We start from the raw sequence: 26,836 nt of genomic DNA on the forward strand, positions 1-26,836 counted from the left end.
TTGCTTGCTAGTTCGAGTTATCCACGCTTTATATGATTTCATTTATTTAAACGATAAGTACGTTTTTGTCTATCAGATCTAAATCCGATAAATATAAAAAATCGTTTATTTTAACTCATTTAAAATGACAAAAAATAACGTTCTTTTTTGTTTATGCTTTTATACTTTATACACCGTGACGCGGATTTTTCTGTGTGTTTTTAGCCTTCTTTTCTTTTCAAGTGAGTGTGCGCTTACACCCCCCCAACCCTGCATAAATTCCATTTATAATCTAACGGCAGTATAAAACCCTCTATATATGTATTGCATGCACATTTTTTGTTCCTTTGCAATTATGACTTAGGGGATATAAGTCACATTTTTTAAAATAAAGTATCATATTTAAGCTAAATTCATGACCACGCAACGCTCCCCGTATTCATATTATTCTAATTATTAAAATTTCATATTTTTAAAAATATTACAATCGGGGAACACTGTCCGTCTCGATAATCTCTTATATAACTCTTGTCGTCTGAATGTGTGTACATATGCCCGCTAAATAATTGTCAGCAACACCATTATGGTATTGATATAGTAATGAGGAAAGACAGATCCCTCGATCAAATAATATTGAAAAATTACAAAAAAATTAACCTCGAATAATTCGTGTGGAAATGTTTAATTTGAAGGACGTCATGTAACATCTTGGTTTGAAGCTATTGTTTGCTGCGCATGCGGTAACGTAAGTTTTTACTTTTCGGTTATATCAAGGTAGATTTGCAATGTGATGATATCGATGGTGTCTTTGTCCACATCATAACATGCTCGTTTACGGTGTTATTTTTTCCGAGTTCGCGTCCAGCACACGTCATTTCTTTTTTTTTTTATAACTGTATTATTTTGAAATCCTGTTTTATCACGATGAGTATATAAAAACGTTTATTTTTCACCTTTATACTCATATTATCGGGTCATTTTTTTTTATTTTCGTGTTTCCATCCGTTCTACACCGTGATGCACTATACGCGTGTTTTTAACCATCCCCCCCCAAAAAAAAATCTCACTCTGTCTATTTTTCAACTATCTACATTTATTGCTTACAAAATTGCTTTCGGTTTCAATTCTGGCTGATGTAATCGAAATCACATAGTTTTATTAAATGAAAATATCAAATTTAAACGAATTTTACGACCGGGAAACACGACATATCCCTGTTGACACAACTTCTGTTAGGTTTTATAAATAAAACTACTTATATTTATTCGGATTTTAGGACCGGGCAATGCCTCCTTCCCCTAAGCTGTTAACTCCATTTTTATCCAACCCATTTCGCTTTCGGTTGTCCATTCGGACTGATGGCACCCAATTCATATATATGTTATTATTTAAAATACCTAATTGCAGGGGATTTACAAGGCAAGACCCCTTCTCCGCTTATAAACATCAGGTTGTAACATGTTATGTTTCTTTTTGCTCCAAATTGAAAATTACAAATATCAACGGTGGAAACACGGTAGTGTTATTAAATTACGAGATGACAACAGTAATAAACTCACACACAAATTTATTTTAAAAAATTTATATCGTGTGAATCTCTGTTCTCAAATTAAATTAATGTAAAATCTCGTGTCACATTAATATCATTTTCTTTAGAACTTAAGTTTAACTTATTATTTCAAACAGGTAATTCCTCTAAATATTTGGGTTGCATAATGCGTGTATTATTAAATATTAACCATTAGCTTTATTCAGTAGTTAAAAAAATGTTCCAATACTTGAATAGTATATTATTGGATTTTTAAATGAAAGAATGCTAACATTATTTTGTATTTATGTGTGTTGAGCGGAACTACAACGCAAAATGTGTTTGTGCAGAAAACTTGTTTTATCTAAAATTGTAAGATTACATTAACAATTTTTACATTACTTTTCCAATCCCATCTAAAAAAGCAATTTCAATGTACGAATTTTTAGTATCGAGAACCTATCAAAATGAAGAGTAGGTCAAATCTCGTTATAAACATCGGGGTGTATTTTCGCAAGATTAACCTGAATCACTTTTACCCACTGATTATTTGTTACTAATTACCAGTTTACATACAAGAGAAAATCGTAGATGTTACATACTAAGTACAAATTCGTGTCTACAGGTTTCCGAATGGCAAATCACCAGATCTTTTCATTATAAGTAGATTAATAATCGCTATTTAAACTAATTTCCGCTTGATACGCACATTTCCCTTCACTGAAATTTAATGAAGGTATCCGTATTATTTGGCCTCCACCAAAGAAAAGCTGGTGTTCTCATTCCATAAGTTTCTTACCCTTTTAAATACGACAAGAAAACTTTAACCCAGGGTTTATGCAACTCATTTCCTATTAGTGTAACATGTATTTATTTTTTATTTATTGTCGCGTGCCATTTTATACGATATACGGTTGTTTGTTTTTTTATATTCATTTAGTTTGTGGAATTTTTCCATGCTTGTATTTTTTAACAATCATTTTGGCAATTTATCGTGTGTTGCTAGTTTATAATCGTTTCTTCATCACGGGTTTTTCTTGGTATGTATTTGTGCTATTCTCACACTTACATTTGCTGTATTAACTTTAGTATATATATATATATATATATATATATATATATATATATATGTGTGTGTGTGATTAAATTTATACATGTTTTTAAATGTTATAAATGTGTTCTTAATGCTTAATAAATAGTTATTATTGATATTCATTAGTTTTCAAAAAGTCATCAGCGGAATTTATTCATTGTTGTTTTCTTTCAAATAAAACTACCTCCCCGCAACAGTCGTTTTCCACAGAATTGTAACTGTCTTACCAATGTCGTAAAAAATAAGCTTCCCCAATGTACCATTACTTATCGCGCTCCTCGCATTTTAACGGTATTTTCGCGGTTGATTTAACTGTATGGGGTTTTCCATCCTCTGGCGTAAGAGATAGCATTGTTTGGGTTCGAATTTCCCCACGGGTTGTAATCGTAGAACCCGTCAATGATTATTCCCGAAAGGATAACCTACTAGTGACTTTATTTTAAAAAAAAAATCATTATGGTAATAGTTATGTCCGCCCCTTTATGAACTAGGTTCTTCTTATTGAGCCATTTCAAATTAAAATTAAAGTCGCTCACCTATTCCCGCAATCCAAGGTCATGATCTTATAAGCATTAGATAGTGATGGATGGACCTACCGACATTTTCATTTAAATATTTAATTTTCAACAATATTTCACGCAGTTTGATTTGGCTGTATGGTTTATTCCTTGCAAATAGAGTAAGAGAATTGTTAGTTGCCGGGTTCGAATCTCTTATCCAGCGTTCAATGATGATTGCCGAAAGGATGAAACACTTAGATGAAGGTACTTTAAAATCATTAAGGTAATAATAAAGTCTGCTCCTTAAAGACCTCGGTTCTCAATGTTTGTCACATTAAAGTTGAAATGAAAGTCAGCACCATAAGCACACATGCACAGATAATGATGTTCAGATCACTACGAACGGAGGTTTTACAATTAAAAATAATTGTATAAATTGCAACCATATTTCCTGCGATTAAATTTGGACGTGGGATTATTTCTTACTAATGAAGAAAGAGATAGCTTCGTTGCCGGTTTGGCTTTTCCGACAAGCTATAATGGTCACACCCTGCACTGGTGATTCCTGAAAAGATGAATCATTAGTGGATGTAGGTATTTGAATACATATATATATATATATATATATATATATATATATATATATATATATATATCACTTTTTTCCTGTGTGAAATTGTACGTTATTGACTCCAAATCTGCTGAGGCATTTTTTTGCGATTTCCGCAAATGCAGTGTATGCGGCTGAATGTTTCTCAGCTTTTATTTCGGAGTTCCATAAAAAGTCCGCTTTACAAAAGAGAAGTCTGATTTTGACAAACTTATCACTCTAATAGAACTAAGCATTACAAGTGCATGTAATAACAGTTATTACGACACAAGCAGAAAAACAATGAAACCGTATGCAATGGACACTAAGTTCTTTCCGAAGAGAATGGCGGGTTCGGAATGATTGCTTCCATCTAGAGCTTATTTGAAACATTATTCTAAACTTTTCATTTTTAACATTAATCGTATCTATAATAAAAAAACAACAACTAATTTTAAATCGTCAACAATGCCTCCCTTACGATGTTATTTATTATGTTATTTGGTTATATACATGTGTATTACATACTCCACAATATTTTGTTATTAATTTGTAATGCCGTATATCAGGGTTCATCCTAATGATAATGTTATAGAGAGATTTCTCTACTAACTTCGTCACTGTATGTTTACTGTACAGAGTACAAATTTTACATGTAGAATACTTGAACGCGTAGCAAACTTTGGAGTTATTGCTAGCCGATAAGATGGTTGCTAACATGACACACTTGTATAATAAGCATTTTACCTGGCCCGCTATAATCGACGTTATCAGTGTGTTTCTAATAAAATGTTATGAGAAAATAACGTTAGTTTTTAATGTTTGTGTGCATGTGGGTATAGGCGACACGTCAACGTTAAGGTTTGATATGTATGTTTTTTGCTCCGATCTAAGATAAATGCACACACGTATTTTTAAATAGTTATATTTTTTAAATATCTACTATAAATTAGTAGCAATATAAAACACATAGAGAAACATCCCTATAATAAATGTGACGGCTACATAGAATTAAATATAATATTTTAGCATTTTAAAACCAGGCAACGCCGGATAGCATGCAACTAAATGTATATACGTATCAATTTAAACTTACAATGGAAAGGCAAATGTATTTAAATAAAAAAAAAATGCAACTTGGTTTAGAGAAGCAAAAAGAGAATAAGTTAACACGATACCGAATAGAGTTGACTGACACACTTATTATATTATTATTTAAATGCAGAAATGCAAATAAAAGACAAAGCTTTTATGCGTATCATTTTGAAGCTAAAGACGTGTCGTCACAAGAAAAGAAAACGCCGGTGTCGCTACAAATTTATTTAACTTTAAAATACTATTTCTTTAGGAGGTTTCTCTTTTATTCCCGTGTGTTTGAAGTTATGTACATTATAATGTAATAAAATACATAGGTGATATTACTCTTTATCTTCTTGTATCTCTGTACTTTTTTGTCTCTCACTGTTTTCTCCATTATATATATATATATATATATATATATATATATAATTCAATTTATATGTAGGCAATTACCTAATTTGTAACACAGTAATACACAATTAAGCGTTAATACTGCCGATCTATGCCATGTATATATGCAAATTTTATAGAATAGAAAAGTAAGTATAGCTTAATATAAAATCTTTACAATAATGTGTAACTCTTGAAACCATAACGTCTCAAAGTGTACTAGTTATTTATACTATTTCTGTAATTCTACCACGCTCATGGAAATTGTTTTTTTGATCTTCTGCTAAGGGCAATTTAAGTTTTTTTTATCATAATTATGTGGAAAAAAATAGGAGTTATTGAATTATAGAAATCTCACTTGCATGTTAGTATGTGGATGCATGTATGTCTGTATGTCTAAACAGGTACCATCAAAGAAAGTGCTCTCTTGACCGAATAATATGTGAGCATTTTAGAAAACGGTAAATTATTTTGTATAAAAATAAAGTTTAAATATAGGGAAGGTCAGTCAAATTGTATTTTTTTCTAAACGACTTCGAGATTGCGCATGCGTCAAGCATTTTTTTAAGAATTTAAATAAAAGAATTTCCAACGTAATTTCGTAATCAGTCTTATGGGCCAGTAGAGCAAGAGGTTTCCTCGTAAGTTCAAATTTTGACGTTTGCTTACACGCAAAGCCATCTTTTGGCAATTTAACCGGGGTGTTTTGTAAGCTCGACGGATAATTATGTTAAAATAAAAACAATGTTTTTTTTATTTCGATTTTTGTCAGTGGTTTAATCTACTGACGATGAAATGGTTATTAAAAAACACAACCTAATGGTCTTGAAATTTGCATAACTTGAAATGAGAATCTTCGTCTGGATAAGAATTGATTCCTTGTTTTATTATACCCTTTCTAATAGGTTTACGTTCCGAAAAATTAAATTTACAAAAAGGATGGACGCTTATTTGTTTTTATCGTTAACGCTCTATAGACTCATTTATTTAAGGACATACTAATCTCTTGTTTATCTAGGTAATAAAGACAATGCAATCTAAGTAATATGGGTTTCTTCCAGGCATATAATCGTCTTTAAAATCAAAACCGATTCCGATTAAAAATGACCATCGGCGCATTCAAAGGATGAGTATTATATGAACCCTAATAAGAAATATCCACAGACTTCCCAGAAAGAAAAATCCATACCACTTTACCCCGAATTATTTCCAACCAAACTCGCAGGAGCGGCATTAGTGTTGCAGCACATTTTTGCAAATAAGAAAAAAGAGGCCCGGTTTTTTTCAGTCAGGTTAGTTTCTCTGTTCATAGTCGTGTTACTTTTCGCTCTGCCAGACTCGTGTACTGATGAATTCTCACAACGATAAAAAAAAGTTTTTATCATTAACATTTTTTTTTACAGTTTAAACATTTAAACAAATTTTAAAGATTTTTACACTTTATGTTATTTCTTTGACAGTTTATTTTATCGGGGTTTAATCTTATTAAAACAAAATATTTTCATGACTTGGATGGGTAAGTAAATTACATTATTAGACTTCACAACTGCGATGTTTTCATTTAATACCACAATTAATCAATCACTTTTAAAACGGTTATTTTGGTTAAGAAAATATACTGTCACTTTTAAAATTATATTAACGGTTATTTAGTTTAAAACACATTGTAGTTTGTTATTTTTAAAACTTAATTATGCTTAAACTGAATTGCTTTTAAACTGAAGTATTATGTTTAAAACTGGATTATTTGTTTCCGTTACTAAACCTCTTTTTCGATAGTTACGTAAATTGATTTTTTGAAATTGTAACTGTTATTTATTTCTTTTATTAACACATTAAGTAATAACCAATCCGTTTTACAACGATTACTTCGGTTAAAACAAATTTTACTTTGATTATTTTTAAAACAATAATTTTCAGTTTGTTTTCCTTGCAACTGGCCGTAGGGAGAATCTTTCTAGACTGAGGCAACATAAATGATTTCTCCTCAACTGGTATATAGTCATCAAAAAGTGCTCCATATTTGGAGAATAAAATCTTATCTTCGTATCCCATCTATAGGAGCGTCAGAATTGTTTGGAAATGTTTACACCCCTAACACAAAACTGCGAATAAAATATACAAAACTCGTAATTTCTCATTTTAAAGTGGGGTGTTTATTTTCTTTAGGAATATACTTTCCAAATAGATTATTAACATTGTTTAAAAACCAACAAAAATATCATTTTTATTTTTTTAAAGTCAATGCTTACAAAGTACCTGCGCGCGTTCATGCAGCCATGTTTTCTACGTAAGCAAATCAATTTTATTTTACGAGTTATTTTTTTTTTAATTTATTCACTTACAAAATCTATCAAAATTTTTCTCTTGGTTAAATTGTTTCGATATTTTCAGGTTCAAAGTGTAATTTTCTGCTCTTTCCAATAAACTAAGTATAATATTCTAGAAGAGCGTTTTTCTTAATCCACCTCCACCATTTTTAAATGTCTATTGTCTATGAAAATAATTAGTCTTCTCATCTCATATTTCCATATCACGAATTGAAGACAAAATATCAATGAATAACACACGCTTATTTAAAACAAAAAAGAATAGTTATTTGCATATTTACCTGTAATGTCCAAAGTTTTAAACATTTTAAACCACGTGGATTATTTTTTTTTAAAGCGAAACCTAATAATCTTGTTTGATTGTCCAGGGAAGTTCGTACAATTACGACAATTTTTTTTCTATTTCATTCGAACTTTTTAAAGATATTAATAAAAAATCACTACATAAAGAAGCAGTAACCTATATTAAATCGAAAACGCATGTAATTCTTTGATAGAAGAAAAAACAAAGCGAAAATTCGTCGAGTGATTTGCGTTTAATCGGCGAAAACTGATGAGTGAAATATTATCATTTTATTTTACGTACAGCAATCCATATCGACAAACTTTATTGACTTCAAAGTTCTAATTAATTACAGAGGGGAGATAAGGGGAGATAAATTAAGTAATTGCTTCTTCATATAGTTACAATCGAGAAATGTATTTGGTGTAACATGTTGTTTTTACGTTTTGGAAATAATTATTTACGTCCCATGAGGCCTCCGTATTTAACAACTTGAAACTCGTAGAAACATTTTTTTTTTTTTGCTAATGGCGATAACGAGTTGCAAAATGCGGTTTTCTGTGACACTTGATTTAAAGAATAATTTTATAAACAACACATAGAATATAACATATAAATATGGACAATTCTTATCTATGAAGAATGGAACCACACATTGCTGGGTGTTTTTATAGGTAAGGTGTTTTTTTTTGCATTTGTCTAGATTTATTAGGTTTGTATTAAGTTAAAATTCGTGTAATTTCGTGAAATCTTTTTTAAAGAAAACCGATGAAGAAATATTCTATAATATTCGGTTAAATCTTTCATTATTTTAAAAGTTTGTCGTTGCTCATTGTATTGAAAAATAGGCGTTAAAATTACATTTTCATATTATTATAAGCTTCGAAACAGAGAATCTAAATAATCAAATAGTTTGTGATGGAGACTTCTGACACTGCTATCACATCTGGTGAAATATCTGGTGGAAAGGTTTTCACGTGCATCGTTTTTTGGGAGGAGCATGTCTTGTTGTTTTATCCGTTCCTGTATCTTCGAAATTGTTGTGAGATGTAAGCAGCTGTGTTCAACCTGAATTTAAATACACAGTAACACGCGTATCACGCATTTTTCCTTTTCTTTACCTTTTACGCTTTTAAGGGTCGAGCCTGCCAACTGCAGCTATTTTTTGTCGCATGAGCATTCGCTGCCATTGTAGTTCAAAATAAATAATTGTGATTCATTTCCTTTTTACGTGCTGCTGAAATATCTGGTGGGGAATGTGCCACCAAATTCGACCGTTTTTCTTTTGGGGGGGGAGTGTTTAATATTGGTATCAATGCTATATATTAATAAATGATGGAATCGAAAGATTTAAATAGTAAAATAATCATCTTAATAGCTTATATTATGAAAGGTAGATTTTAACTGCTCTTAATGTCTTTGAAGGAGTTAAAGGCTGTCTTCATGTCTCAGAATACCTGCTTGGATTTCTATGTAACTCAACAACTATGCGCGATTAATGCAAGGTCATCTTAAAGCACTCTGCAGCATTTCATACGTTTATGTGGCATTTTATCCATGCTACAACGGAATTGCATTGCATATCGTTCTTCTAAAGTGTTTTAGGGTCCAGGTTGCAAGTTTTCCAAAGTGCAAGACTGTTACTCTCATGATTTTGTATCGTGCAATCTTAATTCTAGCTGGAGATGTTTATTTTAACCTGAAATGCTTAACGCATCTCATAAAATATATAACAATTACATTCTGAATATCTATGAGTCTACGACAATTTTAAATTCTTTCTAGAAAACGTCTAGGAACTTACTGAAAGCACCTCATATATATATATATATGTGTATGTATGTATGTATGTATGTATGTAGAGAAAGAGAGAGAGAGAGGAAGAGAGATATTACGTCCCTGGTCGTGTATGAAAACACAGACAAATTTTACGAATAAAAAAAACACAATGTAAAATACCGAAAAATCGGAGAGAAGATACATCGCTCGTATTCACGGACTGGCTATATTCTTTTATATACGCTTAGTTTTTATACGGGACGACCATAGAGCGTATTATTTAATTATAAATAATTTATATGTATTAAAGAAAAATATAATCGCAATATCATACTTCTTCAAAACACCCTTTCCTCTCTCTTTAGTCTAAGATACACACACGCACGCACACTCTCACACAAACACATACACAAACCCATCCCCCACACGCATATATATATATATATATATATATATATATATATATATATATATATATATATATATATATATTTAAAAGGGAAATGAAACAGCGAGTGATATCTAGATTAAGAGACGGATTAGGAAACATGAGAATCATTGAATAGTAACAAAAACGGATTTATTTGCTAAATTCTAACAAGAACAATACATTTTATTAAAATTGAATTTCAAAGTTTTGCAAAGAAAGCTGTTTGCAATTCTTAGTGCGTAGAGAAACACAAGTAAATTAATAAAAATAAATAAACTAACGGAACTAAGTCATCGAACAAGAAAATATCGCTTTCTTTTGCTTTAAAAGAGAGTAACGAGGAGAGGTAGGAAAAACCTGCGACAGAATTACCGTTGCTTGAGAGCATTTTCTAGTCGGTCGATGTCGCAAGAAAAAAAGTCGATTAAAACACAAAATAATGGCTAAACATAAAAAAATAATAAAATGACATTCTTTTTAGATTTTGGACAGAAAAACAAACTCGAAAACCATGCTCTTATGTTTCTTTGTACACAAGGGAAATCAAGACAGTTCTCGTGACAAGATATTTCTCTAAGTATGTCAATATCTTTACATCTCTACAAAGTTAGCGTCGAAGTCCTCACTATCCACACTTTAATAAAGATTTCCTATTTGTATGGACGTCTTATAAAGAAGACGAATTAAACATCTAAGGCAATTGCGATAAAACTAATAGTATCATAGCAGAGCAAAACGTATAACTGATGCCGTTTGCCTGTGACAAAATAAATTCTCTCATAAAACTGAAAGCGTTGCCATCATTACATTGAAAAACGCATTTACACTTTTGCAATACAAAATAACGTCATAACAAGCGTTCTATAGATAACACACAACAGGTAATATTTTTTTTTTCATAAAAAATAAAGACATTGACCTCATTAGCGACCATACATAATAGGGGAAAAGAAACCCTGATGCTATAGATTAATCTTAAATGTACACAAAACCAGCCCCTATGCGTGTTAATTTTTGTGTTTTTCTATCATCCAGTTTAATTACAGTTGTAAATTGCTAGTATTTTCTGAACTAAATTATACTCTAAAATGCGACATGTTACAGCTGATAGCATAACACACACCCCACTAATTATTTCATACTTTTGCTTTCCTAGCCATCATCGGAATAAATATTACATCGTTACATTGTTGTAAACCAATGTAAATATTTTTGACTGCGATGAGCAGTATCACATTATTAAGCAAAAAATTAATGCCCCCGTCGTATAAATACTAATTCTATCGACAATTCTATTAGTTATTAAGATATTAACCGTCCTTTGACATTTTACCAACATTATAAACTGTTATGCCTTGCATAAAACAGGCGGTAATATTAGTTTATTTCAAAACAACGTTAGTTATCACATTTATTTCATTAGTACAACTTATTCGAAATTTAATTCAAAAGTAAACAAAAATAAATAATATTTACGCATGAAGATTATTGTTAAATTAATTTTACTTATAGAGGGTCAGAAGGTATGAAGTTCCCGATCGACTTTGCAATAAAGAAAGTAGAAACAACAGTAGTAAATTGCCGAACATTTAAAAAATGGATGAAAAACATTTAGGAGTGATGAAATAGATGAAAAACACTGATATCATATCATGTTTTATTGTTAACTAAATAAACGATAAACGTACGATTTTGGATAGAGGACTAGTTGAAACTAGAATGCACCTCGCTAGGTTGAGATTATTTGGCTCTTGGTGTAGGAATAGGTACTAGGTATCATCGGGTTGCTTGACGTGGGTAGACTTTAGTACGTGTACTTGGATGCAAAGGACCTCGTGCTGGATAACAAAACGCCATGGATACTGATGATCGTAGCTGAACAACAGTCAAAAACGTCAAACGGAATTGAAGCATATAACCCGGATGTCAGTGAGCACCAAAATAGGTAGACGCCCATCACTGAGAACAGAAAGGGGAGCTCTACGTCGGTGAGGCACTGGTACTAGCAGCTGGACGTAAGTAGGCGGAAGATTATAGCTGCAAAGTTTAGCTGCAAACGCACCTTGACGATAGTTGAGTCGCGATGGAAGTGATGCTAACTCCCACACTGAACTGCCGATTTTTTTTGTGAAAGAACTTTATTTCATGAAAATGCTACGATTGACTGGCGCCAGAATACACATTTACTGTCGTAATTAAATTTTGCTGGAATGTTTAATAATTAAAATGGAATTAATGGCACAGATTGTGGGCAAAGATGTTCATCGACATGTCGCTTCTACTAATATTATTGCTATACTCTTAATACGGCAGCATTTTTGTCGGCGCAGGTAATTAACATTTTTCTGTAACAAGTATACATTATTTTTAAACGGTGAGGTCATGTCTTTATTTACATCAGTTTAGAAGGATTTCTCGGAATTATTCAGATAGATTGTGTATGTGTGTGGTGTTGCCACTCCGTCTTCTACATACTGTTAGCGTTACAAGGACTTCTGCTGCTATTACTTTTTGAAAATATTAATAATAATGATAATAATAATAATAATAAGTTTTTGTCGTTAAGATTTAATTCTATTAGATAAGTCTTAATTCTTAAATTACCGACCACTTCCAACAAAAACAGACACACTTACTTAGCTAAGAAGGATGTAATCTTCAGGGAAAATAATTATTATTGCTGTAGTAATTAATATTACACTATTGTACTACTGCTAGGGCATCTATTATATTAATAATATCTATTCGACCTACAAACGAAAACATTTCTTTTTTTTCTATTGCCGTTAACATTCTAATATATGCCATCATGTCATAACTTCTCGAGTACGTCATAAAACGTGTTAATTCAGTTAGAACTATAATCTAATGTTGCCGTTATTATCATGAATTCTAGCATTATTTCTATTATCATTATAATAATAATAAAACGTGTGACGGCAACTTAAGAATTCGAATCACCATTTTGAACGTTTACGTAAAAAAACATGACTTAAGTGAGCAGCTGAAAACACCAGTCGGAGTCCTCGACTTTTGTAAAGGAAAAACATTACTAGCACGGACGAAAACTTGTGTATCATGTGTACAGAGGTGAAATCATATTATTAGAATTATCATTATTATTGGTAAGCGATGGTTATGCCTGGAGGTGCGAGGCTACTAAATGTGGCACCTTTACATCATCCGGACTGGTGCCTTTTTTGACAAGTCTCGGCTTACAATTCCATAATCATTAAAATAGTCTACTTGTGGGCGCTCGAGCGAGCAACAAAGAAAGACCTTCAGTTCTAATGCGGAATAGGATTTACGCGCACACACCATTAATAAAACAACGGTCTGAGGAACAACAATATCTGTTATAATATGAGAAAAAAGTATCCTATCCAGTTTTGTTTTAAATTTTATAGTTTTCAGGGTTTTCCTTAAAGGATCCCTACAAACAAACAGAAATTGACAGCTCCAAAACCAAAAAAAAAAAAAGAAAAAAACGAATTTTCTTTAAAAATGTTCTTGAAATTATTTATTTGACTTACCTTTGAACCTTTTCTCGACTAATATATATATATATATATATATATATATATATATATATATATATATATATATATATATATATCAAAAACAAAACAAATGTTATAACATTTTTCTTTAGAGTTAATAAAACTTAAAATTTATGGTAGGTTTTCTTTTCTTGTTATGCTTTCATCGGCGGCACACGGCGTAATTTCCTCGGTGAGGCTCGGCTTACTCCGTCTGTTAACATCATGTTCCGTGGAAAGCTGGCCGTGCGCTGAGATTCATCTGGATCACTTTCTGCATGAGTACAAACTGATCCGTATCCCCTAAAACGAAAGCAAAGCTATTAACTAATTTACGAGTTACGTCTGGATCACTTTTTAATAGTACCGAACAGTTTATTTTATCTGCTCGCATTGTATATAAAAGAAAACGTTATCTCATGTGATTTTTAAGATAACTTTTTTAATGAGTGCCCAAATTCTTATCGACAACTCCATAAAAGCAAACTTAAAATACCTCTGTCTACAAAATTTTGGAGCTTCATTAAAACAGTTTCCAAATTGATTAAAATATTTCTTCATAAATCTTTTTATTAATTAATCACTTTTAGGGGGGCATGCAGATTTTAAGTAATTAATCTCACTTTTAATTTAATGTGTTTTACTATATTCTTTCAATCGCGCTTTTACAAATCTTCACTTTTCGACCACATCACAAAATTAAGCGACCAAAAATTAGCTCAGTTCAAGTTCAAAATAATCATACTTTAATCTATTAAATATATATATATATATACATATATATATATATATATATATATATATATATATATATATATATATATATATATATATATATATAATATTTTAGATGGATTTAAAAAAAATTAGTTTCATGCCATATTTCAACAGTTTGGGTGAATAAACAAGTCCTGATTTCTACTGAACAAACATTAAAATAAATCAAACGTCAAACCCTTATGTCTAAATAAGTATGTTCTTTTTACACTACACTGGCTTTGCAAAATCGGGTCATTTCTATCTATGTTCAGGTGTTTCTTTTGTTTCTGTAAACAGGTACGAATATGGGGATCATTTCAGAAGTGAAATTTCATGACGAATAATGGGTACGGTTGTAAATTATATTTTTTATTACTAGAAATATTCAGTTACTATAGTTCTGATTTATTACGGATCAGTTTGAAACAATTAACTCTCGAAATCCTATAAGCTATATAGCATACAGGAATTAAGACATGAACGTCGGAAACGACCCTCTGGTGGACATAGGCACAACAGTCTTCAAAATGCTGCACATCAAGCTCGCTTTTATGAAGCAGTTCACCAAGGTTTTTGGACAATGTTTGTTGCGACAGTTATTTACGATTTTTTTTTTCAGAATTAATCAAGGAATAGAGCTCGTACACTTTTGAGGTCGCTGAGAACGCAGCTCAACAGAGAGTCGAAAAATAAATAATCAACATAGGAATGGCAGCGTGAGAGGCATTGTATTTGGAAGTGAAATGTTCTTGGCGACAATGAGACAACAACTATGCCAACTATATTAGCAACATGCTGACGGCTCTCAGAACCCTGAGCTGTAGGATGTGCTAAGATAAGTGACTAGCAGTAGAATTGATTTCCTTAGGACTTAAAAGATAGGGAAATTAGGTATAATAGCCACTGTGACGCAGTAATGATAGCTGCATTTCCCAAAAGAGAAGCGTAACATCCGCTGAGTATTCCAGTAGTTAAAAATAAATCAAGTCCTAACGTTTGAACAATAGTGAACCAACTTGCGCTTTACGTGCAATAAATATACTCAACGTTACAGTAATCGATGTTTATTTCTGGTAAATAATATAAGTGGTGGTTAAATTAGTTATTCTATGGTAAACAAATTCGTGATGATATATGTTGACAAAATAAAACAGAAATAAAATATTTGTTGCCCAGTTCTTATGTTTCTCTGTGCGCATATGTGTAAACTGCACTTGGATCCTTTGGTAAGAAGCGGACAATGTAAGTAGTGTACATATCTTCAGTATATATGTCTTCAACAAAGGCACACAAATTCTCTTACACTAAACGTGATAATATTGTAATATGTTTTTATTTTAGTCTGCCTTTTCTGTTTAATCACTCTATATACGGAAAAAGTTGAATTTTTCGTTTACAAATGTGTATTGTTTGATAATGATTTTAGACGATAACATTTAAAATAGGTTTAAATAGGTTGTCGATAGCCGACACTGTATTAATACAGTATGATGTACTATAACATCACAGAAGATTTTCTCGCAGGTGGACACGTAACTCGTAAAAAAATAGTGTACTGGATATCGAGGGGTTAGTATGAAGCTTATCTCCTTGAATATCACAAATAGTTTATTGGAAATATTCTAAGCAGCGCTCTGCTGCGTTATCCCATTTTCGACTCTATATATACGCCTCTCTGACAGAATACTCTGAATGGAAAATACGTTTTTCCTCTATTATTATATTATAATACTATATTAACGGCTATATATGATTTTCTCCCATCCTTTATATATGCTTAAATTTAAACGCAGATTCCATGAATCACGCTTCTTTCCCAGAAGTGCTCCCCCTCAGCACACATTTCACTGGAATGCTTTCGGGTTGAATACAAAAGTCCTGGTGAGATGTCCCAGTAAATAATTAAATTTTACCTAATTAAAGTATTTTCGATTACTACCTTGCAAAATTGCATTCATTAATATTCATTTTCGAGTAGCCTTTGCCCCTTGAAAATTGTTGGCTACCAAGCAAAGACAATCATCATGGACGCATTATAAAATATAATAAAATATCGACGTTCATAAGTATTACATTATCAAGATTACAAAAATGAGTAAACCTTCAGGAATTTAGAGTAAAGCTTGTATATATCGGATTTTATATCCGTATCAAGTATTTACTAATTGGATACCGAAAATAAGCTAGCTTTCATATCGAATGTATTTGTTTACATGTTCATCGCTGAAACATAAACCCCTTTATATTTGACGTAAGCCTAGTCGCTATCGATTGATCGCTTTATGTACTCGCAGACGTATCACCCGTAAGAATTCGTATATTTTTACTGATCCTTATTTGTTTTCATTACTTACAACATGAAACGCTTAAAGTGTCGTTTACTTCTAAAATGTATTCTCTGTTTCTCGTATGTCCTCATATATAACAAGTAAAAAAACAACCTTTACCAGCAAGCCGCTTTGTGTAAAATTCAAAGAATGTTGACTATAGTCAATGTTTATTCGTGTAGGAGAGAGCTTAGTCCACTTTTTAAATTGCGTACGTTTTGGATTGAAGTAAGGTATTAATGAATCAGAAAGAGGAATGAAAAATCTATGTTTGTAAAACCTGAAAATTATCGGAAAACTTTATCGAATAATTTTTAGTAATAGCATTTAATTCAAATTAACAATTCTTATATATCTTTATTTTTCAACAAATATATTTTCTTAAATATTAGGTTAAGTATAACTAGTCTAGCAGAATGTTTTTTTCAAACTTTAATCTTCTGACAAGCACTACGGATATAAGTTTTTGCGTGCAAAAACGAGATGAGAAAATACAAATAGTTTCTTTCAAAAATATAATAAGGCAAACGATAAATGAAAGAAAAGAAATATACTGACAAACAATATTGGATTAATGTATCTAGTGTATGAAGAATTAGCATTCATCAAACATCAATTTTTTATAATAGTTGAAAGAAGTTCATGGAACAAGTCCTCAAACATTAGCATTTAATTCAAATTTAAATGTTTTTTTCTTAATTTACAGATAAAAATGCTGTTTGAAAGCATCAGTAAAAGCATCACATAGCTTACAACTTAAGATGTTTTTAAGCAAGACCTCATCCTCTTACTTGATAAAACCTACATAATAAAACTGTTTTAATCAAACATAAAAGAAGATTTATTTTCTACATTTCATGAAAAGCAGAACTAAATCAAGAAATGGTAAAGAAAGACAAATATTGTTTTAAAAAATAGGGGGATGCTTTGGCAGTACACCCACAATAGTATGCTTTTGAAAAAATAAATCAAAATTCGAAGACTTAAGATTTTGTTACAAAAATCGACAACGGTGGGTGCAATTGACGGACGACTACAATGACATTCTTTAAGTTAAACCATGCGGACGACATCACAACCTTTATGTCCAAACGTCTATTTATGCCATATTTTTAAGTTCGGCGAAATATCGCTTGCAGGATACTATTAAAACGCCTAGAAATTTAGTATTAATAACTAATAAATACCTTTTGAATTAGTTAAAATGATATTTACAAATTAAATATTCTGTAACTTGTTACTATTCCACAGAGAGTATAATTGCATGAGAAGGAACTGTCGCTTCGGTTACTAGAATTATTGGATTGACGTTATGTATACAAATGTTTGCTACTTACTACTGAGCATATCAAGTGCGATGGTGTGCATCTTTCCTAAGTGTTTCAATATGCATTCACACGGTAGGAGCCATTAATGCAGAATTTATCAGCTTATATTTCTAAACATCAAAATAAGGTAGTCCATGAACTCCAATACTCCGGTGTAATTACTTTATTGATTAACAGAGGAGTTTAGTCACTATTTCCTCAATATATTTTAAGAAACATATGAAATAGACAGTCAATTAAAAATTACGCAACCTATGCTAATCTTACTGAAAGTACACCTGATATACTAAGCACAGAGCAGTTAATCACTTTAGTAAAGAACACACTTTTCAGTGCTCCCGTTTGAGTGTCGTTTAGGTATAACTAATTTGGAAAACAACAATACTATGTAGATCTAATTATTTCAACTTGTGTCTCTTTTTTCTGATAATGTTGGTTTTTCAGATTACATTACACCAGCAAGTACTCCCATTCCGGTTTTTCAATTTTTACTTGATAATCCTGTAAAGTCATCGAAAAAGTGACACTGTTTGCTTGCTATATGCTAAAAAAATGAATAAACGAAATACTATTCATCTCAAAATAAACGAATAACAATACCTAATGTTTATTAAATCGGGTATAGCTATTAAACATTAAAGTATGCAAGTAAATACAACCTTTTATTAGAACACTCTATTTGTGAAAATAAGAGAAGGTGTAAATAACCTGTAATACTTATCCATTACGCCATTTTGAATTTTTTTCATATTTTCGTCAACATCTCTTCCAATTTTCGGATTGCAATCATGTAAAAACGCACTTGATTTCGTTTCGATGGATTGATTGTTGCTGTTATTCCTGATAAAGTTAGGTCAAAATAGATTCAGCAATTGATATAATAATTAAGTGATTGATTTTGTGATACGAAACAGATACTCTCAAGAGCTGTAAATGTAACTAAATAAAAAGAATAAATTATGAGACGGTCAACAACATTTATCATTCATTCACTTTATATACAAATATATATACACACATATATATATATATATACGTATATATACACACACACTCTCTCTCACACACACATATATATATACACCCACACACACACATATATATATATATGCACCCTCCCCACAAACACACACACATATATATATATATATATATATATATATATATATATATATATATATATATATATATATATATATATATATATATATATGATACTATCAACTTTTGATATTCACCGTGGAAATGACACAGGTGAACGCTACTATTATATATAAAGATGTTTATCCGAAAAATACGCCTCTGATATTTCGTGGAGTATGGTTTAAATACATGTATACGGATTTGCCGTAATAATTACGTAGGTTTCTAATTTGTAAATTAATAAATTATTAGGATTGCCCTCAATTTCGAAAATAATTTACTATTGCTATTTCCTGTTTAATAGTTTTACTATGCGTAAAAAGTATGCCTATATAAAAATGTTTGTTCTGTATGTATATATATATATATATATATATATATATATATATATATATATATCGTTTTAGAATAGATACTTATGACAAAACATAGTTTTATAATTTTAATAAAAAATATATTTTGAGTATTTTCCAATTTGCGTTATAAACGGAAATTCGATATCTACATGTTTCAGAATTTTTAGATTAGCATTGATGATACGTACTATTTGGTCGGTTGGTAGTTTTGTTGTACGGCAGGTCACCCCTTGTCGGGTTATGTAATGCCGAACAATTTGGATTATTGGGAAACATCTCTTTAAATATAGTGTTATTCGCATAATTGTCTCATTGTTGCAACTTCGAACCTTCAAGGTTTACCTTGTCAAAGTTACATTGTTGGATGTAAGTCGTTCTTTAAGAGACGATACTAGCTTGTGTTCGACACGTCAGCGATTCTATCGAGGATAAATATGCAATTTTTGTTGCGGATGGCACTAAAATACAGTAGTAATTAAAATATTTTCAAATTAAACTTAATTGAAAATTATATAAACCTTAAGAGAAATAAAAAAAATGAAATTAATAAATAAACTCATCATTAATTATGAAAAGGAAATGTGAACAAAACATAAATGGTAATGAACTTTTCTGCATAAATATATTACTATAATTAGAATATATATATATATATATATATATATATATACATATATATATATATTTAATTATTTTACTGAGATGTTTTATGATCGCGGCATTATTTTACCGATCTTTATAGTTTACAAATGATTAATGAAAGTCGAAATAGCATACAACCCTAATTTATTTCCTGTATAATACTATAATTTCAATAGACAAATTGTATATTAAGGCAATGATAATAATGTATATAGTTTATTACTTTATAGTTGAATAGTACACAATTTTTAAGCAACGTGTAAGCGTAAAACTGAATACAAGTTCAAAATAGCATGCAAAGAAATCAAGAATTTTCACACTAAAATATTTTACCATGCAAGTGACTTAAAAAATCAAAGAAAAAAGAACAAACTACAATCATGTGAACAACTTAAAACTCCTCGAATGTTTGGTTAAAAATCAGCTGTATACGAAAACGTCACGTGCATGCAAAAAAATATATATTGGTTAAATAACAAACAAATTCATATAAAAAATGGAGTAAGACCTTCACATCTAACTTTGACTATCCATAAAATTCTGAAATAGTAACACTATGGCGTGAAAAAAATAAACATAGCCTGAAAAGTTTTCAATTACAGGCGATCGGCACAAAAAGTAATGTATCTTATTTATAGTATAAGCCGTACGTATCAATTGGGGAGTTTAAATTACAGTATTCTAATATTGTCTAAATTTATGCATTCATAAGCTGAATGGTGTATCACTCTGTTGATGACATGCAAACATTGATATTTTGCAAAAAAAAAAAAAAAAACCCGTCGTGGACGTGCGTCAGGAAAAAAAGGCCGTGTTAGTTAATTTCTCCATACAGAGAAAAATGAATCGATCCATATTCAGTAGTTTTTTTATTTGCTGCAATGCGTGTAATCCTAAGTAGCAGATAGTTTTGCCGACAACAGATTGGCAACAGAGATATGTGTGACAAAATTACTCCAGTCATTTACAACCGAACCCTCACTCATTGCTGGAAAACATACATAAATATGGGTTTGACTCTATACAAAAATAATTTATCAATCACAACTTTGCCTCATGTTAAAAGTTCACCATTTGTCTTAGCAGCTCTGTAATGCATTTTATTTGCTTTAAAAATAGAAAGGCTTATTTTTTTAAAGAAAATAGTAACAAATAAGACGAAGACAGTAAAAAATACAAGTTAAGAAGTAGGAATGTGGATTCAGATCTGGGCAAAAGCGATGAGGGTCTGCGTAGTGATCATAATACTAAATTATGTTGTGGCGTTTTATATCAAATATATAGGAGTCGTACTGGTAAACGGCTCGTCTTCAAATCAGAACACATATTATAAAGTAAACTAAGAATCTTAACAGCAATCTTAAAGAATATCTTCAAATCTTTTGATCGTTGGATTATTTTAGATTGTTTTATGAAGAAAAAAAAAGAATGGTGTGACGCTATTTATATAGCCGTGCAGAATGTATACAATAGAAAATATATTAGACAGGGTTAGATTGCCACGCAATTTTATAAGCAGTGTATATCTATACTCCTATGAATTTTATTCTGTGTGTATTGATATTTATTTTTAAAGAAAATATAATTTTGTTATATATTAGTCAGGGAATTGCATTTACCTCCAAACGATCTTGCTGATTTTCACATTCTTTTAAGCAATGATTTTTTATTAAAATTTATATATAGAGTGTACATGCGAAATGTATATGTGGGTTTAAACCGAAGAAAATTAGGGCAGCAATCTCCAAATTACCATAAAATAAGAATTTGACCGGTAAAGGTCGAATCGCAGTATTACAAATGCATGCATAATGTAATAGCTATTAGTACATGATCGCATATCTAGCCTTGCTGCAAACATATATTCATAGCTTAACATCAATAGAAAAACTGGTAATTAGTAAAACCCTGAAGAAATTGCTCAAAATATATATATATATATATATATATATATATATATATATATATATATATATATATACGGTACTGTTTCGCTGTTTCACAGCTCATCAGTTCGGCTAGACAAGTAACTACCTCAAGCCAGCATCAAAATCCGATCGCCCAAACGACAGTCTTACCGTTGCGCTATACTGTGGTAGCTTTCCGGGCTGTGAATTTACAATGTTTTGACAAAGTACCTAAGATCAATTTGCTTACGCGAAGAGCATCGCTTCATACGCTAATATTAATATGAATATCACTTAAAAAATACTCAACCTAAGATAGGGAGCATTATATATATATATATATATATATATATATATATATAAATATATATATATATATATATATATATATATATATATATATATTAAAAAAAACCAATGAATTTATGAAATGATCAAAGTATTGCCCCTATTGCTGAGGACATCTTCTTCAGGATATTAAAAGGAAAACTACAAAAGAAGAAAATGATCATAGACCATACGAAAATGAAAAGGAACCACTGTTAGAATCCTACCCATATCGGTAAGGAAACTATGTGTGTGTATGGGAAAGTTGGGGGGTCTATATTTAAAAATTAAGAAATTAAACCACGAAACTTTTGTGATGGAATTAGGAATTAAAACCTAAAATAAATAATCACGGACTTGTATATATTTTCCTACAATTCATAATGATATGTAAAGTAAAGAGAAATCAAACTGTTAGAAACTAGAAGTAAAATATATAAACATGATACATCTACAAAAGATTTAAATACATTATTAGTTATAATAAATGTATATATACACCTTATTTTATGAAAAAATACATTACGCAGTCCACAAGATGATTATAGCTGTACATGATGGTGTCAATTGTGACCAAATAACATAAGAGGAGTTACGAATTTATGGTTTGAAAGAATGTAATAACTCTCTCAGCAAACCATATTCGGTAAATATTAAGAATAAAAGGAGAAAAAAACTTTATTTCTCCTATATTGTATCCACCGTTTAGAATATGAATTTAAAATATTTCGAAATAAGAAATTGCCTAAATTAAGTGCATCTACGTGTACGTTTTAAGTGATGACATTTAAATTATTTTGCAGTTTACCTTAATAAATCTTAAATAATCTATTATTAAAATGTATAACTTTATATATGTTTAAATGAGAACGCATTTATATTATTTTAGGCTAATTACTATTGAATGAGTATAAAATAATTAGAGTCGATAATATTGAGTGTGCAGGAGTAAATCCAAAATCACTGAAAAATATATACCATTATAGTCCGTAATTGGGTATTCTACACATTTCAAAAGAGGTTTCCATTAATTTATATTTATAGGATATAAAGCTATTTCAAAATCTGGGAAATATTACTGCGGATGGTAATTATTTTTTTAGTTGAATTAACCACATGTACATCATATATTAATATAAAATTAATATATTTTTCAAACACACAAGTTCAATTATTACAATATAAAAATCTGAATCCCTTCGTACAAATTTAGAGCAAATTATACCATAGTTACTTACATTCAACGCATCTATAACGATATAGATTATAATTATGAATGTTTATTACTATACAATAACCGTTTTTGTTATTAATATTATTATTGCTATTATTATTATTATTATTATTATTATTATTATTATTGTGGTTATTGTTATTATTATTATTATTATAATTATTATTATTATTATTATTATTATTATTATTATTATTATTATTATTGGCTCACATGGAGCTTTCACACAAGTACACAAACGATCAGTTTGGACACATGTAGTGTTCTCTGGAAGCTGAGTGACAACAAGTCTCCCCAGACGTCCAGCTCTCTCTACCTCCTTCGATAGCACTTGCAGATAAATCTGCGTCATCGCAACATCTTCATACCATTGATTTCTCGCTGGCCATTGGTTTATACTGGAATTTGATTGGCACTAAGCCTCTCCACGATCCCAGTTCTTTTCGCCCTTGCCCAGCGGATGTCTGGCCACCGCTCTCTCATCGGTCTTTCCATCCGCCTTGACCCTTCTCGGCTCTTTGGTATCACTTTTCTATTGGGGAGAGGTGATGAGACAGTGGGTGGATTCATGATGCTGGTGTAGAGCTTGTTGATATGCAGCTTCGGCGTTCTTCATTCCCTGTAACGCTTCTTTGTTATATTGCCTTGTGTTATTCCCAACATTCTATGGGTTTCTTTAATATTTCAGCCGTTTTCTTTATCGGTAGGCATGTATTTTTGCAGTTATTCCTCTAATTTCAATTTCTGCCATTCTTTTTTCGAAGTTTTTCGGAATTGTTCCTAGTGCTCCTACTATTACCGGTACTATTTTGATTTTCTTCATCATCCAAATCCCTTTTAACTCTCTGGCTAGTTCTGTGTATTTGCTTCGTTTCTCCTTTCCTTTCATACACACCCTGTTGTCAGCTGGGGCAGCAAAGTCTACGATTTGACAGGATTTTTATTTCTGGTTAATTATTACGACATCTTGTCTTCTTGCCTGGATTGGTTTGCCGGCTGTATGTCCATGTCCCATAAGATTTTGTGGTTCTCGTTTTCGAGTGGTGTTGCGGGTTTATGCTTGTACCATTTGTATGTACGCTCAAAATGCTGTCCTTTGCATACTTTCAAGTGCAGCGCCCTCCCCACTTAGTCATGTATGTTTTTGTATTCCTTTGGGTCATTTTGCTGCATTCACTTATTATATGGTGTATCGTTTCGTCTCTCTGTCCACATAGTCAGCATTTGCTGTTTTCTTCTTATTATTATTATTTGCTTACTATGAGTTTTTACACAGACAAGCATCGAAGTATTGCACTTGAGAACAACTTGTGGTGTTCCCGAGTGTCTGAATGATTCCAGACCTTTCCAGATTTACAGTACTCTCTGTTTTTTATATATCATTTGCAAATTAATTTGGATTTTCGCAAGAACAGTTTACCATGGATTTCTCTTCACAAGTATGTGAGTGGTCAGTCCTTATTGCACTTATATAGCGAAGGTCTAATTAGTGAGTTCTCTCCTCAGTATTTCTACTCTTATTGACCCTTCGATTATTTGCGCGCGGTGCCACTTTTGATAACGCCTATTTCAGGAGAGTGAATAGAAAATGGGCACGGGAAATAAGAAAATAGAAGGAGAGATACGAGCTCTGGTGAGAACAACGTGCAAGCAAAACACAACATAGATCCACGTATATGAGGCAGAAAATACCCGACGCCAACTGTGGCCCTGAAAATATGAGAAAGCTGAGGAGGACAGGAAACTCTGGAGAGGAAAACTAACAATAATCCGGCCAAGTAGCCCGTCCTTATGGTGATGATACCAATTTGATCTTCATACAAATGCTAAATATTTGAGACAAATCAAAACATATATAAATTTAAAAAAAAGCACTAAATATGTGTTAGTGAAACTATTGAAACGATAAGATTTAAAGTGTTTGTCATAGTACATTGAACATTAGAAGAATTAATAAAGTACGTTTCATAACGATTCTGTTTAGGAATTAATCGTGGAAAACTGCGTACACAAGTTAAATTGCCGGCAGTTTGTTTTGATTTGCCGATATATTACTGTTATTGTGCGCAGGTACAGGTCTAAAGTTAGTTCGGAGTGATTTCCTCTGACATATACATCTAGCGATAGACCAAAGCATTAGAAAACCTGCAAGAGGACGTTATGTTCGCGGATTGGACTAATGTGAGGTTTTAAGATCTGGAATTAGTACGTCATATTATGTACAATATAATATCCAATTGAGACCTAGTTCTATGATAAGAAATCTGAAAGGTACCAGGCAACTCTGGGAGAACTCCTGTAGTGTATATATATATATATATATATATATATATATATATATATATATATATATATATATATATATATATATATATATATATATAGAGAGAGAGAGAGAGAGAGAGAGAGAGAGAGAGAGAGAGAGAGATAGAGGTTGGGGAGAAGGAGTGCCCATAATTTTTTCTGACTTTTGTGGTTTTGTTGCTTTGCACGTTTTCCGTTTCTGATGAAACTATTATATGGATATTAATTAAAAAAATCAGATACATATAATTAAGATATAATTCATGGCGAACCAGTGTGCGTATATTAAGTTGGTGAAGATATGTACAAGGACATGTGTAGCTGTTCATTGTGATGAAGTAAAACTATTAATACGCTCTAGTATTGTATTATTCAACTATATAATAAACGTGAATTTCATTAATATTTAGATTTTCATACAATATACATTTGTTATAGTGCAATGTGTACACACACGCACACGATCCCCATATATATATATATATATATATATATATATATATATATATATATATATATATAAATCTAGTATGGTAATTTTATTATTTATAGAATGCATATGTATAATTACATATCGCATGTATATACATGTTAGATGTTTAATATATGTGACTAAATTAATTAGCGCATATTCAAATATACGTATATGTATATAGATATACACTTATATGTATATATATATATATATGTGTGTGTGGGCGTGGGTGTGTTGGGTATGTGTGCGTGTATTAGATTTGTGTATGTGCTTGTATATGATTGCTAATGGGTTTATTCGTAGTGTCACTAACTCCGTTCAACCACATTCTATAATATATAGAAGACAATCCGTTTGTCACAACACTTCATATATATATATATATATATTATATATATATATATATATATATATATATATATATATATATATATGGGGTGTTTGCGTGTATGTGTGTGTGTGTGTGTATAAACAGATGCCTGATATATGCTCCCATGGATTTCGTATATGAGCT

Source organism: Euprymna scolopes, chromosome 27 (assembly GCF_053919585.1).
Source record: "Euprymna scolopes isolate OS-2025 chromosome 27, ASM5391958v1, whole genome shotgun sequence".
Lineage (NCBI taxonomy): Eukaryota > Metazoa > Mollusca > Cephalopoda > Sepiida > Sepiolidae > Euprymna > Euprymna scolopes.